The sequence below is a fragment of the Hypanus sabinus genome, chromosome 17 (genome assembly GCF_030144855.1).
Source record: "Hypanus sabinus isolate sHypSab1 chromosome 17, sHypSab1.hap1, whole genome shotgun sequence".
Classification (NCBI taxonomy): domain Eukaryota; kingdom Metazoa; phylum Chordata; class Chondrichthyes; order Myliobatiformes; family Dasyatidae; genus Hypanus; species Hypanus sabinus.
Window position 1 is genome coordinate 11,714,822 of NC_082722.1, and position 14,610 is coordinate 11,729,431.

General features: G+C 43.0%; 1 protein-coding gene across 2 annotated transcripts in view; it reads left to right on the plus strand.

The window, feature by feature from the left end:
* LOC132406685 (microtubule-associated tyrosine carboxypeptidase-like) overlaps nt 1–14,610 on the plus strand; it is a 77,735-nt gene that overhangs the window by 38,502 nt on the left and 24,623 nt on the right. The gene's annotated exons all lie outside the window — the stretch shown is intronic.

The window sequence follows — 14,610 nt, forward strand, 5'->3', positions numbered from 1 at the left end:
TGCGCACGGCACCCCACTTCACAAATAACAGATAATCAGCTCCGGAGTAGCCGCTGCAAGCTGCATCGCGCCGCCATCTTGGATTTCGTCCGGTCACAGTGGGAATTTGATATATGGCTCAGCAGTAACTGTCCAACTTGTTTCTCCTCCTTTACTCACAGTCTTGGAGGGGGATAGATGTTAAGGGAGTTCTCTTTAGTTGCCTAGGTTCTGGAGGCATCGATAATAAGGGTTCTATAGCCTGAAGTGGTTCTGGGAATGGAAGTGGGATTCTGGTTGATGATCTGGAGGATCATTTAATAAGACTCTTGTCTATTCAGAGGGCCAGAGTGTTCAGGCTTTTGAGGTTGGTGGGCAGCTCCCAGGTAGACAGCTTGACTTTCAAGCGCTCTGAGAGACTGTGATAGTAATGGGCCAGCAGTGCTTCTGCATTCCAAACGTACTCCATTGTGAGAGTCCTGGAGTCTGCAGTGTAATCCAGCATCAGTCGGTAGTCTTGACACAAGGGAAATATCAAACCTGCTGCTTCCCATTCACTTGCCACATGATCAAAAACTCGACACATCTCAAAGGAAAAATCTTCATATTTATTGCAAATTGTAGCTTTATTGTCCCAGTTAATGGAGGCCCAGATCAGAGCTCACCCAGTCAAGAGAAAAATGAAAAGGAAATTTTGGCTTGATCGATGGCCTGAGTGGAACAGGAAGCTGCAGCGTCAAGTTGGGGATCTGTTAACATGTTTGGACTCTCAAATCTGAGGCTCGGAGGGAGGAGGTTGACTGACATGGGGTTGTTGTATGAGACAGAGAGTTGGTTGAGGGTGTTGAACAAATGGGTAGTGGGTTCCTACTGTTTCAGGATTGGTGTGCTCCTGTCAACAGTCAACCTACTTTAGGCAAACCTACTCTGCTGGGCCAATCATTGGTTCACTCATCCTGGCAGGATATATTGAGGAGATTTGACCCAAAAGCAGAGCTGCAGAGATGACTCAGCAGAAACTAATTACTTACATACTAGATAGCAAAATCACAGGCCATGAGGGACCAATATCCAAGAGAGAACAGAAAGTAAACACAACAGACAACTAGGAGCAACTAACTGAAGCTGTCTGGTTTGATGAGTGAATTAGGATTGTGGATGAGATTGGGGTTTAAATAGGCTGCAGGTGATGATTTCGAAATGAATGGCAGGGGACTCCTGTCAGCTGGATGGAGAGCCCATTAGCCCAAGCTCTGCTGCTCAATGCCAGCACTACTGCAGAACCTCAGCATGCTGCTCCAATTATAGTTCATGCCAAGGTCACCACCGAGAAGAATGTGCTCTCATTGCATCGGTGATTCAGAAGTACTGGTTTGTACACAGCACATAGAAACATAGAAAATAGGTGCAGGAGTAGGCCATTCGGCCCTTCGAGCCTGCACCGCCATTCAGTATGATCATGGCTGATCATCCATCTCAGAACCCTGTTACTGCTTTCTCTCCATACCCCCTGATCCCTTTAGCCACAAGAGCCATATCTAACTTCCTCTTAAATATAGCCAATGAACTGGCCTCAACTGTTTCCTGTGGGAGAGAATTCCACAGATTCACCACTCTCTGTGTGAAGAAGTTTTTCCTCATCTTGGTCCTAAAAGGCTTCCTCTTTATCCTTAAACTGTGAGCCCTCATTCTGGACTCCCCCAACATCGGAAACAATCTTCCTGCATCTAGCCTGTCCAATCCCTTTAGAATTCTATACGTTTCAATAAGATCCCCCCTCAATCTTCTAAATTCCAGTGAGTATAAGCCTAGTTGATCCAGTTTTTCTTCATATGAAAGTCCTGCCATCCCAGGAATCAATCTGGTGAACCTTCTCTGTACTCCCTCTATGGCAAGAATGTCTTTCCTCAGATTAGGGGAACAAAACTGCACACAATATTCTAGGTGTGGCCTCACCAAGGCCTTGTACAACTGCAGTAGAACCTCCCTGCTCCTGTACTCAAATCCTTCTGCTATGAATGCCAACAAACCATTTGCCATTTTCACCGCCTGCTGTGCCTGCATGCCCACCTTCAATGACTGGTGTACAATGAAACCCAGGTCTCGTTGCATCTCCCCTTTTCCTAATCAGCCACCATTCAGATAATAATCTGTTCTCCTGTTCTTGCAACCAAAGTGGATAACCTCACATTTATCCACATTAAATTGCATCTGCCATGAATTTGCCCACTCACCTAACCTATCCAAGTCACCTTGCATCCTCTTAACATCCTCCTCACAGCTAACACCGCCGCCCAGCTTCATGTCATCCACAAACTTGGAGATGCTGCATTTAATTCCCTCGTCTAAATCATTAATATATATTGTAAACAACTGGGGTCCCAGCACTGAGCCTTGCAGAACCCCACTAAGTCACTGCCTGCCATTCTGAAAAGGTCCCGTTTACTCCCATTCTTTGCTTCCTGTCTGCCAATCAATTCGCTATCCACATCAATACCATACCCCCAATACCGTGTGCTTTAAGTTTGCACACTAATCTCCTGTGTGGGACCTTGTCAAAAGCCTTTTGGAAACCTAAATATACCACATCCACTGGCTCTCCCCTATCCACTCTACTAGTTACATCTTCAAAAAGTTCTACAAGGTTCGTCAGACATGATTTTCCTTTCACAAATCCATGCTTACTTTGTCCGATGATTTCACCTCTTTCCAAATGTGCTGTTATCACATCTTTGATAAATGACTCTAGCATTTTCTCCACCTCTGATGTCAGACTAACCGGTCTATATTCCCCGGTTTCTCTCTCCCTCCTTTTTTAAAAAGTGGGGTTACATTAGCCACCCTCCAATCCTCAGGAACTAATCCAGAATCTAAGGAGTTTTGAAAAATCATCACTAATGCATCCACTATTTCTTGGGCTACTTCCTAACTAACTGGGATGCAGACCATCTGGCCCTAGAGATTTATCTGCCTTTAATCCCTTCAATTTACCCAACACCACTTCCCTACTAACATATATTTCCCTCAGTTCCTCCATCTCATTAGACCCTCGGTCCCTTACTATTTCCGGAAGATTATTTATGTCCTCCTTAGTGATGACAGAACCAAAGTAGTTATTCAATTGGTCTGCCATGTCTTTGTTCCCTATAATCAATTTACCTATTTCTGACTGTAAAGGACCTACATTTGTCTTGACCAATCTTTTTCTTTTCACGTACCTATAAAAGCTTTTACAGTCAGTTTTTATGTTCCCTGCCAGCTTTCTCTCATAATCTTTTTTCCCTTTTCCTAATTAAGCCCTTTGTCCTCATCTGCTGGTCTCTGAATTTCTCCCAGTCCTCAGGTGTGCTGCTAATTTATATGTTTCTTCTTTGGACTTGATACTATTCCTAATTTCCCTTGTCAGCCATGGGTGCACTACCTTCCCTGGTTTATTCTTCTGCCAAATTGGGATGAACAATTGTTGTAGTTCATCCATGCGATCTTTAAATGCTTGCCATTGCATACCCACCGTCAACCCTTTAAGTATCATTTGCCAGTCTATCTTAGCTAATTCATGTCTCATACCTTCAAAGTTACCCTTCTTTAAGTTCAGAACCTTTGTTTCTGAATTAACTATGTCACTCTCCATCTTAATGAAGAATTCCACTATATTATGGTCACTCTTACCCAATAGGCCTCGCATGACAAGATTGCTAACTAACCCTTCCTCATTGCTCAATACCCAATATCCAATCTGGAATGACCTGCTCTTTAGTTGGTTCCTCGACATGTTGGTTCAGAAAACCATCCCGCATACATTCCAAGAAATCCTCTTGCTCAGCACCCTTAACAATTTGGTTCACCCAATCTATATGTAGATTGAAGTCACCCTTTATAACTACTGTTCCTTTATTGCACGCATTTCTAATTTCCCGTTTATTGCCATCCCCAACCTCACTACTACTGTTAGGTGACCTGTACACAACTCCCACCAGTGTTTTCTGCCCCTTCGTGTTATGCAGCTCTACCCATATCGATTCCACATCCTCCAGGCTAATGTCCTTCCTTTCTATTGCGTTAATCTCCTCTCTAACCAGCAATGCTACCCCACCTCCTTTCCTATCCTGTCTATCCCTCCTGAATATTGAATATCCCTGGATGTTGAGCTCCCATCCTTGGTCACCCTGGAGCCATGTCTCGGTGATCCCAACTATATCATTAATTTTCATTAATATATTCATTAATAACTATCTGCACATTCAATTCATCCACCTTGTTACGAATGCTCCTCGCATTGACACGCAAAGCCTTCAGGCTTGTTTTTACAACACTCTTAGCCCTTATACAATTATGTTGAAAAGTGGCCCTTTTTGCCCTGGATTTGCCTGCCTGCCACTTTTACTTTTCACCTTACTAGTTTTTGCTTCTACCCTCACTTTACACCCCTCTGACTCTCTGCACTTGTTCCCATCCCCCTGCCACATTAGTTTAAAGCCTCCTGAACAGCAGTAGCAAACACTCTCCCTAAGATATTGTTTCCAGTCCAGCCCATATACAGAACGTCCTGTTTATAATGGTCCCACCTCCCCCAGAACTGGTTCCAATGCCCCAGAAATTTGAATCCCTCCCTCTTGCATTATTTTTCAAGCCACATATTCATCTGAAATATCCTCCTATTTCTACTCTGACTAGTACGTGGCACTGGTAGTAATCCAGAGATTATTACCTTTGCGTTCCTACTTTTTAGTTTATCTCCTAACTCCCTAAATTCACCTTGTAGGACCTCATCCCGTTTTTTACCTATATCATTGGTACCTATATGCACCACGACCACTGGCTGTTCACCCTCCCATTCCAGAATGTCCTGCAGCTGCTCAGAGACATCCTTGACCCTTGCACCAGGGAGGCAACATACCATCTTGGAGTCTCGTTTGCAGCCACAGAAATGCCTATCTATTCCCCTTACAATCGAATCCCCTATCACTATAGCTCTTCCACTCTTTTTCCTTCCCTCCTGTGCCTCAGAGCCACCCATGGTGCAATGAACTTGGCTGCTGCTGCCTTCCCCTGATGAGACATCTCCCCCAACAGTATCCAAAACAGTATATCTGTTTCAGAGGGAAATGACCTCAGGGGACTCCTGCACTACCTGCCTACTGCTACATTGTCTAGTGGCCACCCCTTCCCTTTCTGCCTGTGTAGCCATTACCTGTGGTGTGGCCAACTCACTGAACGTGCTATTCATGACTTTCTCAGCATCGTGGATGCTCCAGTATGAATCCAATCGCAGCTCCAGACGCTCAATGCGTCTGCCAGAAGCTGCAGATGGACACACTTCCTGCACACATAGTCATCAAGGACACTGGAAGTATCCCTGATTTCCCACATGCTGTAGGATGAACAAACCACGGGGCTGATCTCACCTGCCAGGACCTACCCAATACTTGCCTCAAATTTTGAAACTTTCTCCTTTGGAAGGAACTTACCTGGCCTTACCTTACTTGGAGTGACGCTCGTCCTCCGCCTCTTCTTGTCGAAGCCTCTTGAGTCATGCCTCAAATCTCCACTCCTTCACTGGCCGCTTTCTCGCACATGGAGAAGGACCCCCTGTGAACACTTGCACACCATGACGAAACCTTGGCTCAGAAAAGTTTCTGTTCCCTCCCAGAGGAACAATTATAATACCAACATAACTTAAAATGCAGCACTGAGTGATACTGTACATTTCCAAGGTAGTTACTAGCACTCATCAATATTGTGGTGAAAATTTTATACAACTTTGTGTTGTTTTCCCAGCCTTCCATTCACACAAACTGTTTAAAATGTTTAAAATCTGAATCTCTAAGTCACAACAATGACATTTATTTCATTGAAGCATCACACTTCACAAGCACTGAAGGCATCACTGTCATTTAACAAACCAACCCCCTTCTCTCCTGTGTTCAATGGCAATTTTTCTGAATCAAACAGTAAGCAAATTGGAATTGCTGGAAATGCTGAGCTGGTCAGGTAGTATCTGTGAAGAGAAAAGCAGAGTTAATATTTCACGTCAGTAATACTTCTGACAACTTCTCTGACTTGCTGTCTGTCCTAATGAAGGATCTTGGCCTAAAACATTAGCTTGTTATTCTAATCTGTAGATGCAGCCTGACCTGCTGTGTTCCTCCAACATTTTTATTAAGTTTTAATTCACAGATATATAAACCCAAACTGACCCAGTCACTCCGGTAAATAGCGTTTTGAGAATATTTCCGTTCAAGCTTAGTGGCCAGAAATATCGGAAAAAGTGCTGCGAAAAGCTTAGTGATCCCTTGTCCATGCAGTGGGAAAAGGGTAAAAATCAGAGACATCTGTCAGAAGAACATATTGTAGAACATAGAACAGTACAGCACCGGAAAAAGCCCTTCAGCCCACGATGCCCATGCTGAGCATGATGTCAAGCTAAATTAATCCCTTTTACCTGTACATGGCCAATATACCTCATTCCCTCTCTATGCCTGTCTAAATGCCTCTTAAATATTTCTGCTTTATCTTCCTCCACCTTGTCCACTGGCAGCATGTTTCAGTCACCCACCACTTTGTAAAAAAACCCTTGCCTTGTAAATCTTTAAACTTTCTCCTTTCACCCTAAAGCCATACCACTGGTAGTTGATGTTTCCACCCTGGTCACTGTCTACCTTGTGCCTCACATAATTTTATATACTTCTAACAGGTCACCCCTCCAATACTTAAGAGAAGATGATTCAAGTTTGTCCAAATAACACACACAAAACGCTGGTGGAATGCAGCAGGCCAAGTCAAGTTTGTCCAAACAACACACACAAAATGCTGGTGGAATGCAGCAGGCCAGGCAGCATCTATAGGAAGAAGTACAGTTGACGTTTCAGGCTGAGACCCTTTGGCAGGACTAACTAAAAGAAGAGATAGTAAGAGATTTGAAAGTGGGAGAGGAGGGAGAGGTCCAAAATGATAAGAGAAGACAGGAGGTGGAGGGATGAAGCTAAGAGCTGGAAAGTAGATTGGCAAAAGGGATACACAACTGGAGAAGGAAGAGGATCATGAGATGGAAGGCATAGGGAGAAAGAAAGGGGGAGGGAAGCACCAGAGGGAGATAGAGAGCAGGCAATGAGTGATTGTGAGAGGGGCTGAGAGAGAAAAGAGAGAGAGAGAGAGAGGAAGGAGAGAGAGAGAGAGAGAGAGAGAGAGAGAGAGAGAGAGAGAGAGAGAGAGAGAGAGAGAGAGAGAGAGAGAGAGAGAAGGAAAATAGGGAAATAAATAAATGAATGAATAGATAGATAAATAAATAAATAAATAAGGAATGGGGTAAGGGGGGCATTAACAGAAATTAGAGAGATCAATGTTCATGCCATCAGGTTGAAGGCTACCCAGATGGTATATAAGGTGTTGTTCCTCCAACCTGAGTGTGGCTTCATCTTGACAGTAGTTAGACATGTATAGCCATGGATAGACATATCAGAACGGGAATGGGATGAGGAATTAAAATGTGTGGCCACTGGGAGATCCTGCTTTCTCTGGTGGACAGAGCATAAGTGTTCAGCGAAACGATGTTCCAGTCTGCGTCAGGTCTCACCAATATGTAGAAGGCCGCACCGGGAGCACTGGCTGGAGTATATCACACCAGCTGACTCATAGGTGAAGTGTCGCCTCACCTGGAAGGACTGTTTGGGGCCCTGAATAGTGGTGAGGGAGGAAGTGTAAGGGCAGGTGTAGCACTTGTTCTGCTTACAAGGATAAGTGCCGGGATGGAGATCAGTGGGAAGGGATGGGGGGGGGGGAAAGATTGGACAAGGGAGTCATGTAGGGAGCCATCCCTGTGGAAAGCAGTAAGAGGGGCAGAGGCAAGGATGTGTTTGGTGGTGGGATCCCGTTGGAGGTGGCGGAAGTTACGGAGAATTATATGCTGGACCTGGAGGCTGGTGGGGTGGTAGGTAAGGACAAGGGGAACCCTATCCCTAGTGGGGTGGTGAGAGGATGGGGTGAGAGCAGATGTGCATGAAATGGGAGAGATGTGTTTGAGAGCAGAGCTGATGGTGGAGGAAGGGAAGCCCCTTTCTTTAAAAAAGGAAGACATTTCTTTCATCCTGGAATGAAAAACCTCATCCTGAGAGCAGATGTGGTAGAGACAGAGGAATTGTGAGAAGGGGATGGCATTTCTGCAAGAGACAGGGTGGGAAGAAGAATAGTCCAGGTAGCTGTGAGAGTCCCTAGGCTTACAGCAGATATCAGTAGATAAGCCATCCCCAGGGATAGAGACAGAAAGATCAAGAAAGGGAAGGGAGGTGTCAGAAATGGAGCAGGTAAATTTGTGGGCAGGGTGAAAGTTGGAGGCAAAGTTAATGAAATCAACGATCTCAGCATGCGTGCAGGAAGCAGCGCCAATGCAGTTGTTGATGTAGCGAAGGAAAAGTGGGGGATGGATATCCATATAGGCTTGCAACATGGACTGTTCCACAAAGCCAACAAAAAGGCAGGCATAGCTGGGACCCATACGGGTGCCCATGGCTACACTTTTGATTTGGAGGAAGTGTGAGGAGCCAAAGGAGAAGTTCTGCTAGACGGAGGAGAGTGGTGGTAGAGGGGAACTGGTTAGGTCTGGAACCCAGAAAGAAGCGAAGAGCTCTGGCCTTCCTGGTGGAGGATGGGGGTATATAGGGACTGGACATCCATGATGAAAGTAAGGCGGTGGGGGCCAGGGAACTTAAAATTTCCCTGGGGGAGGGGAACCAGAGTGTAGGAACAGATGTATGGGAGAAGGAAGAAAAAGAAGACAGTAAAGTTCTTTGTACTGATAGAGATAAACAGAGTGGAAGAGGTGGAGAATTTCTTAAATGCATTTATTTTAATGCTAGGGGCATTGTAAGAAAGGTGGATGAGCTTAGAGCATGGATTGATACCTGGAAATATGATGTTGTAGCATGGCTGCAGGAGGGGAGTGATTGCCAACTAAATATTCCTGGATTTCGTTGCTTCAGGTGTGATAGAATTGGAGGGACAAGAGGGGGAGGTGTTGCATTGCTTGTCAGACAAAAATATTACAGCGGTGCTCTGGCAAGATAGATTAGAGGGCTCATCGAGGGAGACTTTTTGGGTGGATTTGAGGAATGGGAAAGGTGTAGTAACACTTATGGGGGGTATTATAGACCACCTAATGGGGAGCGAGAATTGGAGGAGCAAATTTGCAAGGAGATAGCAGATATTTGTGGTAAGCACAGGGTTGTGATTGTGAGAAATTTTAATTTTCCACACATGGAAGCCCATACTGTAAAAGGGATGGAAGGTTTGGAGTTTGTACAACGTGTGTAGGATAGTTTTTTGCAGCAATACATAGAGGTACCAACTAGAGAAGGGGCAGTGTTGGATTTCCTGTTAGGGAATGAGATAGGTCAGGTGATGGAGGTATGTGTTGGGGAGCACTTTGGGTCCAGTGATCACAATGCCATTAGTTTCAATATAATTATGGAGAAGGATAGGACTAGACCCAGGGTTGAGATTTTTGATTGGAGAAAGGCTAACTTTGATAGATAGATAGATAGATAGATAGATAGATAGATAGATAGATACTTTATTCATCTCCAAGGGGAAATTCAACATTTTTCCAGTGTCCCATACACTTATTGTAGCAAAACTAATTACATAAGTATTTAACTCAATATAAATATGATATGCATCTAAAATCACCCTCCCAAAAAGCATTAATAAATAGCTTTTAAAAAGTTCTTAAATAGTTACTAAAGTGCATTGAGTGGTAACTTAAGCTCAGTCCTAACCCCAGCACTTTAACATGACGAGATAGGAATGGATTTAGAAGGAGTGGTTGGGACAACTTGTTTTATGAGAAGGGTGTAATAGAGAAATGGCGGTCATTTAAAGGTGAAATTTTGAAGGTACAGAATTTTTATGTTCCTGTTAGGTTGAAAGGAAAGGTTAAAAGTTTGAGAGAGCCATGGTTTTCAAGGGATATTGGAAACATGGTTAGGAAAAAGAGAGATATCTACAATAAATATGGGTAGCATGGAGTAAATGAGGTGCTCAAGGAATATAAAGAATGTAAGACGTATTTTAAGAAAGAAATTATAAAAGCTAAAAGAAGATACAAGGTTGCTTTGGCAAGTAAGGTGAAAATAAATCCAAAGGGTTTCTACAGTGTTAATAATAGCAAAAGGATAGTGAGGGATAAAATTGGTCCCTTAGTGAATCAGAGTGGACAGCTACGTGTGGAGCCGAAAGAGATGGGGGAGATTTTGAACAATTTCTTTTCTTCAGTATTCACTAAGGAGAAGGATATTGAATTGTGTAAGGTAAGGGAAACAAGTAGGGAAGTTATGGAAGCTATGATGATTAAAGAGGAGGAAGTACTTGCACTTTTAAGGAATATAAAAGTGGATAAATCTCTGGGTCCTGACAGGATATTCCCTGGGACCTTGAGGGAGGTTAGTGTAGAAATGGCAGGGGCTCTGACAGAAATATTTCAAATGTCATTAGATACGGGGATGGTGCCGGAGGATTGGCGTATTGCTCATGTGGTTCTATTGTTTAAAAAGGGTTCTAAGAGTAAACCTAGCAATTATAGGCCTGTCAGTTTGATGTCAGTGGTGGGTAAATTAATGGAAAGTATTCTTAGAGATGGTGTATATAATTAACTGGATAGACAGGGTCTGATTAGGAACAGACAGCCTGGATTTGTGCGTGGAAGGTCATGTGTTTGACAAATCTTATTGATTTTTTTTTAAAGAGGTTACGAGGAAAGTTGACAAGGGTAAAGCAATGGATGTTGTCTATATAGACTTCAGTAAGGCCTTTGACAAGGTTCCACATGGAAGGTTAGTTAGGAAGGTTCAATCATTAGGTATTAATATTGAAGTAGTAAAATGGATTCAACAGTGGCTGGATGGGAGATGCCAGAGAGTAGTGGTGTATAACTGTTTTTCAGGTTGGAGGCTGGTTACTAGTGGTGTGCCTCAGGGATCTGTACTGAGTCCAATGTTGTTTGTCATATACATTAGTGATCTGGATGATGGGGTGGTAAATTGGATTAGTAAGTATGCAGATGATACTAAGGTCGGCAGCATTGTGGATAATGAAATAGGTTTTCAAAGCTTGCAGAGAGATTTAGGCCAGTGATGGTGTGAGAATTGATTAGGCCAGTGAGTGGGCTGAACGGTGGCAGATGGAGTTTAATGCTGATGTGTGAGGTGCTACATTTTGGTAGGAATAATCCAAATAGGACATACGTGTAAATGGTAGGGCATTGAGAAATGCAGTAGAATAGAGTGATCTAGGATTAATAGTGCATAGTTCCCGAAGGTGGAATCTCATGGGGATAGGGTGGTGAAGAAAGCTTTTGGTATGTTGGCCTTTATAAATCAGAGCATTGAGTATAGGAATTAGGATGTAATGTTAAAATTGTACAAGGCATTGGTAAGGCCGAATTTGGAGTATGGGTACATTTCTGGTCACTGAATTATAGGAAAGATGTCAACAAGATAGAGAGAGTACAGAAAAGATTTACTAGAATGTTACCTGGGTTTCAGCACCTAAGTTACAGGGAAAGGTTAAACAAGTTAGGTTTTTATTCTTTGGAGCATAGAAGGTTGAGGGGGGACTTGATAGAGGTATTTAAAATTATGAGGGGGATAGATAGAGTTGACATGGATAGGCTTTTTCCATTGAGAGTAGGGGAGTTTCAAACAAGAGGACATGAGTTGAGAGTTAGGGGGCAAAAGTTTAAGGGTAACACGAGGGGGAATTTCTTTACTCAGAGAGTGGTAGCTGTGTGGAATGAGCTTCTAGTGGAAGTGGTAGAGGCAGGGTCGGTATTGTCATTTAAAGTAAAGTTGGATAGGTATATGGACAGGAAAGGAATGGAGGGTTATGGTCTGAGTGCCGGCCAGTGGGACTTGGTGAGAGTAAACGTTCAGCACGGACTAGAAGGGCCGAGATGGCCTGTTTCCATGCTGTAATTGTTGTATGGTTATGTCGTTTTATCTATATGTGTTACCACTTTCACAAGGTAGGGAGTTGCACCCAAAGATTCCTCTGTACCACTGAGGATTTAGAGGCAGCAGACAATTATTTATCCATTCTGCACAGTTTCTTGTTTAGCAAAATGAGAGGTGATCACATTGAAACCTACAAAATTCTTGGGTAGTGAGATCAATGGTGATATTTCATCTGGCTGGCGGTGTCTGGCATCAGGGATTTCAGTCTTAACGGGGCAGCCAGTTAGAATGAGATGGAGAAGTTTCTTCAGGAAACTATTGGTTTCTGCACTGTAATACTCTATGATTTTATGACTTCTTGTAGGAATAATGTCCACGATGATAGTCTTAATCATATCTCACCCCTTGGAGACCTCCAGTTGGAGGTGAGATGGGTGCCTCAACTATTCCTGAGTCACCCTCACACAGAAGCCCAGCCTCCACACAGATAGGGGTGCCCGTGGCTCCTTTTTGTTGACCAGTGTTCGCAGGAGAAAGGATGGATAACTCAGTGGCTCAGCTGGTATATTCATTGTACCACAGCTTTGGAGAACTATGTTTGATCCTGACCTCCGTTACTTTCTGTGTGAAGTTATCATGTTCTCTCTGTCACCGTGTGGGGTTTCTTCCAGGTGCTCTGGAAGTCCCAAAGATATGCTGTTTTAGATTAAGTTAGTTATCACTTATGAGGAGGTAAGTGGTAGAAACTGGGAGTAGTTAATGGCAACGTGGGAAGAATAAACGATGTAGTGTTATTAGCATGGATTCTATGGGCTGAATGGCTTCTCCCTGTTCTCTATGACTCTCTGTCCCAATAGGTTCACAATCTGGTCAGCTAGATGTCCTTCCGGAGTTAAGGCACTGAATGTGTGTGGGTTAGTGTTAGGGTTGAATGGAGCAGATAGGTGAGATGGAGGCTATTTTAAAGGATACAGCAAAGAGAACTAGGAGCAAGTTAATGTTGATAGGGAATCGGAAAGTTTGAATCAAGCATATTTTACAGAGACAGAAATTTATGAAAATGCACAGCAAAAGATTTGAATGTTTAAAAAAATTGCAAGTTGCACAAGGAAAGATTTGTGTGGCAGTGCTTGGATGGCCTTGGTATAAAGCTAACAGGCTGAGGTACAGTGGATTCTGGTTAATTGGGCCATCATTTAATTGGGGCAGCTGCTTGTTTAGGACAACATTTAATGCACAGAAACTAATCAAGAAAATAGTTGGGGTTCTCTTTGTTTATTTGGGACACTCTGCTACTTAAATGGGGCAGGAGACTGTTGCCGAACAGTTTCTAACTAGTGTCAGTCATGTGGCCATTAGACACTATATCATGCTTAGAGTGAACAGATTTTAAATAGCATCATTTGTGTGTGATTGTGTTCAAACAGCAGTGATTTTTGATACCGATAGTTGGTGAGTAATAAGCAGTAAGACAATTCAAAACTGTTTTGCTCACTGCTGTTTCAAGCATTCAGACTTGGAGATGCTAGAAATGGCCAAGAGTGAAAATGAAATGATTTAACTAATTCAATAAGTTAGGAACTATGAAGAATTTCAAGGTGTGTCATCTTGTATGTTACAAGGAAATTGAAGATTTGGAGGATGCAATTATCAAAAGCATTCTTTGAGGGCAGTCCATTATCCACACTAGGTGTCCGTGTGAATTTTGTTCATTTTCAGTCAATCCAAAGAATGGCAGGGTATATTGCTGTGAAAACTATTAGGTGCTAATACACAATTTATAGTACTGTAGTAGTTTTGGTAGTGTTCTGTTTGGTTATGTATTTCATTTAAATACACAATTTGTTACTCAGTTAAACAGTAGTCTGTCTTTTTTATATTTCAACTATTTCCATGAAACTTCAGTTAATTGAAGCAGAGGCTTTATTGGGCCAAAGTGTACTGGTCTTGATTTATACCAATTGATGAGAAACTACTGTATTTGCAATTCTTCCATGGTTGCATAAACTCAGAAGAAGCGTTATTTTTGAGTGGTGACACCGTATGATCAGCAACATCAGTAGAAACATGACTGGACCAACATGTTGGTCACAAAATCTTACCAGAGATTAATTCCATTGGTGTAAGAGTTACCTAGAACTCTCTGGCTGAGTCCTCCTGGTGATGTCCTGTCTGTGAGGCTCTCCCCATTGAAATAGTCCCTAGGCATTCTTTCAGATGGGCAAAAAGCCCAGTATGGATGTGGTGGGCTGAAAACCTGATTCTGTGCCCTCTGTCTCCTCAACCCTGTAATCCTTCGATATTACAGTTGTACATGATGTAGAAACATTGATTGTAATCACTGAAATCCTGGACATGGAATCATCAACAGATAACTTAAAATAAAAGGAAAACTGCAGACTATGGAAATTCAAAATAAAATCAGAAATTGGTAGAAACACTCATCAGGTCTAATGAAAGGTTTTTTATGTGTTTCCCTCTCCACAGAAGCAGCCTGTCCTGCTGAGTGTTTCCAGAAATGTCTGTATTTACTTCTGAAAGCTAATGCTTCTCTGAGTTGGAGCTGAATGCTACTTGAGCCCAACCCAATGAATTCCTCCAGTGTCTTGTGCATTGCCTCATATCCCAGATCTCTTGTGTCTCCCTGAATGTCCCTTTTCTATTTGCTTCTGGAAAAGCTCTGTCAGAA